This window comes from Canis lupus, chromosome 30 (assembly GCF_048164855.1).
Source record: "Canis lupus baileyi chromosome 30, mCanLup2.hap1, whole genome shotgun sequence".
Lineage (NCBI taxonomy): Eukaryota > Metazoa > Chordata > Mammalia > Carnivora > Canidae > Canis > Canis lupus.
The window spans coordinates 43,269,607-43,274,588 of NC_132867.1; the positions used below are offsets into that span (position 1 = coordinate 43,269,607).

Genomic DNA, 4,982 nt, shown 5'->3' on the forward strand with positions numbered 1-4,982 from the left:
CAGGTGCTGGGCTTTGCAGCGAGGGTGTTAGCAGGGGCTCCCCCTCCGGCATCTGGGGGGGCGGCCTTCACTGTCCCTGACGGCATCTGCTGGTGCTGCCGCCTGTCCAGTGGGGGCAGCCCTGGGTGCGCTGGCCTGGCTCTCTGACACGGACACTGCACAACTTGCATTCACGTCAGCTTGCCACCCCTCTGCCTGCCCGCCTGCCCTGCTCAGCCTGCTTGTGCCCCGGAGGTCTCAGCACCTTCTGAGTGCTGAGTGCAGAGTGTAGAGTGCTGAGGACTAAATACAGAGTGCAAAGTGCTAAGTACAGAGTGCACAGTGTTGAGTGCTGGGGGCTAAGTACAGAGTGCTGAGTGCTGAGTGCAGAGACCACTGCAGGGCTCGGGCTCACACCCAGCAGGCAGCCCGACATTCTCTGCACCTGCCCAGCAGCCTGGGTTCACCTGTGCTCCCTGAGCTGCGTCGAGGACTGGGAGGGGCGGTGACTTTCCAGCTCGTGCACAGATGTGGCTCGGGGCCCGAGGTTGTGGGTCAGGGACCACTGAGCGGCGTCAGCGGCCAGAGCCTCGCGGCTGCTGTCCATGCCCAGGCCCGCGCGGCCACAGCGGGGATGGGTGGGCCCGGCTGAGGGGCGCCCTCGCAGGGCTCGTGCTCGGAGGCACCGAGTGCGGGGACTCGCTGCCTTCCCACCAAGGGCTTGTGAGCACCCTGCGTCGCCCGTCCTGGAGGTGACGGGCCCGAGAGGGAGCCAGGCCTGGCATTGCCGGCGCGGCAGTGGGTGCCCCCGCCCCCCGTGGGCCGCCCGACCCAGCCTGGCCGCCCGCATCTCGGGGCCTCTTTTACTGTCACGATTCCTTATGTCCCTCGGACCCAGACCGAGCGCTAGGTGACGAGAGAACCCAAATGTCCATTTAGCTCTTTACTGCTCTGCCATGAGGCCCCAGTGATTTAAAGTGAGGAAAATCCAAGGACGCTCTGTGGAGGGGCGCCCACGGTGGTTGGTTAGGCCCCGGCTCCTATTTCGGCTCCGGCTGTGACCTCAGGGTCATGGGCGTCGCCGGGGCCCCCACCTCTGCCCCCCGAGTACACCTATACATCCTACAGAACCACGGGGCCCTCGGGGAGGGTGACCGCGGTGCAGGAGGGGCAGAGGGGGTGGCGGCCCCGAGCCCGGAGCCCACGGTCCTACTGTGGATATGCGACACACACCCCCCACTGACTGACGTGCTTCGCCCCACATTTTCCTGCAAGAACATTTCTGACGTCACACGTGTGGATTCTTCGTGACATCAGCCGGTCCCTCCGACAGCGGCTGTGACGTGTCCTGGGGCCTCCGCAGGCCCCGCGGGTCAGCCTCGGCCCACAGACACCCGACCCCAGATGCGCCGCGCCCATGTCCATGGGCGCCCTCCGTGGGCTCGGTCGGTCACTTGCTGGGACGGTTCGAAGGGTGCGGGATGGTCGCCGTGGCCAGGCCTTCTGTGCGGCCACCCCTGGGCCACTGAACCCCATCCTTCGCCACCCACGGCTCCGCTCACCCCAAGGCTCCCCGAGCGCTGCTGGCCACACGGTTGGTGGCGGGGTGACGTCCTTCATGCCCAGTGCTTCCTGCGGGAGGCCGCGTCCTGGGGCCTCCTCGCCCTCTCCCGGGGCCCCATGGCTCCGCCCCGAGCTGCACCCCAGCCCTGCACTGCCCGTCCCGGTGTCACGCGGCTGCAGGTGGAACAGGCCACCGCACTGTCGGTAGGTGCAGAATTGGTGGCCGGGGGGCGACAGGGGCTCCGGTGTCTGGTCCACGGCCCCTCTAGACGCACAGGTGCGTGGATGGGGCGTGGAGGGGCGCGGGCCTGGGGCACCCCACAGGTGCACGGAGCGCCCCACCACCCCGCCCGCATGGGTCCTGGGCTGAGCCCCGTGGAGGGAAGGCCACGGGCGGGACATTGTTCTCCGGTGGAAGGGCAGTGCCATCCGCCACCAAGCTGCTCACGGGGCCCTGACAGTGACCGCGTCCACGGGGAGAAAGGGGCGCCTGTGTCCGGAGGGACGTGGGAGAGGGGACAAAGACTTTGTTGTGGCGAGTGCGAGTCTCAAGACAGTGAGAATGAATCGCCCTCCCTGTTCTGAAGAACGCAACCGGGGGTGGGGGGGGCGATCCCGGAGCCGGGTTCGAATCCTGCCATCGTGGAGGCCGCACTTCACCTGTGTGAGCCTCAGTGAAGGGGGAGGCGGTTGTGCCCGAGGGGATTGCACAGATACGGGTTCACACGTGTGCGCCATGCAGAGGCCGTCGGTGCCCGGGGACCGGGCCGCCACAAAGTCCCCGCCGTCCTCCGTGGAAGGCTCCCGGCGCTGCCTGCTGAGCCCGTGGGTCGGGGACTCGGAACAGGAGGTCGCCGGCCAACAGGTGCTGCCAGGCCCGGAGGCCCAGGCGGGTTCTGGCGGCGTCCCTGCGTCCCTGCGTCCCCGGGCATCACATTTTATTGTTTTTACCCCACATCGGATTCCGTGAACCCATTTGGTTTCTAAGCGGTCGCCGCAGCATCGGTGTTCCTCTGGCCCCTCTGCCCGCCCGGGGTTTGCCATGGGGCTGCGGCACCGGGAGACCCAGCGAACAACAGGCCTTTGTTCTTGTTTCTGTTTTTCAACGTTCTTTGTCACTGTGGAGCAGGCCTGGAGGCTGCAGCACAGCGGGCGTGCCCCCGCGAGGCCCGGCCTTGCTCGCGCGTGCGGGGCGGGTCACGCGGAGGCCCCGAGCTGCCCGGCGGAGCAGCGGCCAGACCCCAGCCCAGAACTGACCGCCCGCCCCTTGCGCAGGACTCCACGACAGCCTCGTATGTGATCGCACTGTTTATGGATTTTAGGGGCTCTTGGAATTTTGGACATTTGCCATAAACTCGTGTCAGGTTTAAAGTTCAAAAAAATCACTGTATCAGCCTATTTGTTTTTTGCTCAATGGGGACACTTTTTAGCCTCACTGCTCTACGTGCATCACACATTCCTGGGCCTTGTGTCGCTGTGGCCGGAGCAACGCAGCAGTGGCAGCAGTGGCCACCGCGAGCCGCCGAGCAACAAGCTTCTCCGTGAGGATGTGTGCGCCGCGGGCCGCAGGTGCCGCCGGGCTCCCGAGCCAACCCGGGAACACTCCGGAAGGTGAAGGACAGGGATGTGGGACTCCAGAAGCCCAGTTCCTGGCAGTTTCCTACTGCGGGACAACACGGGTTTTTGTTTTCCAGAAACAAACTTTAAGTTGAAGATGCTGTAAAGAGTCACTGCTACATTCACAGTTTTCATAGGCCTGAAATACACCCCCGTGTAGACTTATTATCTAATAGCTCCGACGGGGGCTGATATAAACGAATGTAAAGGGCACTCAGATGAACTCATAGGAAAGGTAGACAACACTTGGATTAAAACCTAACGTGGTAGGTATTGAATAAATGATATGATTCCGTGTGTATCAATTAGCAATAATCGCGCCTCGGATAAACCTCATTGGCTACGATACTGCCACTGCGCAAAGCTGATTCCGTGTATATGAACATTAAATTTGTTATGCACCTAAAACGACCTCTTGGCCTTTAAATGTGACTTAGGTAATATGTTTGTATCCGTAGCTTAACTGATGAATTCTTTTTTTTTTGTTTGTTTGTTTTTTGTTTTTTTTTTGTTTTTTTTTTTTAACTGATGAATTCTTAATATGCTGAAACTTTTTTAAGGATTGCAAGAGGAAGGCTGTTGCGGGAAGGTCTGGGTCCAGCGCGGGGGTCCCTCCACCTGCAGGGCCCCCCGGACGCACGCTGGTTGCCTCCCACCTCCCTCCAACTAGGACCGTGGGACGCAGAGGCGGAGAGGACAGTGCGCATAGCACAGCTTCTAAAACGCAAAACTAGGTGCCCAGGAGTGGAAGGGGGTTCGCGGGTGCTGGGTCCCCCTGGCCCCCGCCCCCACCCGGCGCATTGCCCTTCTCGCTACCTGGAAACCAGGAGAAGGAGGAGAAGCCCCAACACATGTTGGGTCAAGAGGGTCCTGCAGCCAGCAGAGGCCCCTGGGACTCACGGAGGCTCCCGCTGGGACAGACGCCCCCGTGGAGTGACAACCGCACCCCCCACGGTGAGTTCTCCCCCTGGGCAGGTCCCTCAGCAGGTCCCGGACACAAGCGTGCTCTGGTGGCCCAGGAGCTGCTTAAGAGGGTGGGCCCTGGGCTCCTCAGGTGACGGTCTGGAAGGCGCAGCCCCGGGGCTTGCCCCGGACACGGGGGGTGCGTGGGCAGAGACCCACCAGGGACCAGGCTGTACCCGCCTGCCGACGACACCTCCAGACCGGGGAGGAGCCTTCTCAGCCTTGTCAGCTTTCTGCATCCTCAGAAGAAACTGGGGCTCAGTGGAGGCAGAGACTGCACAGGTCAGGTCACCGCTCAGTGGCAAAGCCTGGGTCTGACCCCAGGTCTGTCGTCAGGGTCCAAGCTCTGACGGGGTTGCAACGCCGCCTTCACGCAGGACCGCATGTGGAAATGCCTGCTCTTCAGACAAGCAAGAGAGACACATTTTCTCTGCAATATTTAGGAGGCAGGTATTTCTTTTTGCAAATTCAGTATCTTTTGGTTTTTTTTTAAGTAAGTCTTTGGGGAAGAAATGAGTATATTTGATTCTTCCATCTTTATTTTCCCGAGCATTTTAAAAAGCAATGCCATAGGAAGAGTTTCGTAGGCAAACCCGAATTACCAAACTTGTGTGTTTCCTTGTAAATAAAAACCAATCAGAAATCCATCATTTAGAAAGTACTGGGTGTTTCTACCCACAACAGCCAAAGGCTTTATGAAGAAGTGGCTAGACCTGCATCGCCCGTGAACGAGACCCTCCTGGATCACGCATGTGGGAAAGACGCTTCCTCAGGGGCCAGGGCATCCCGTTTGCTGTTGCTGGAAAGCAAACTGCCCCAAAGCTTGGGGGCTCAGGGAACCCCTGTTTACCAGATCCTAC

General features: G+C 60.9%; 1 non-coding gene across 1 annotated transcript; it reads right to left on the reverse strand.

Moving 5' to 3' along the window:
* Positions 1-3,383: 3,383 nt before the first annotated feature.
* LOC140621853 (U4 spliceosomal RNA) lies at positions 3,384-3,525 on the reverse strand. The gene has a single exon (XR_012021577.1). It is a non-coding gene; the product is annotated as a U4 spliceosomal RNA (small nuclear RNA).
* Positions 3,526-4,982: the final 1,457 nt, after the last annotated feature.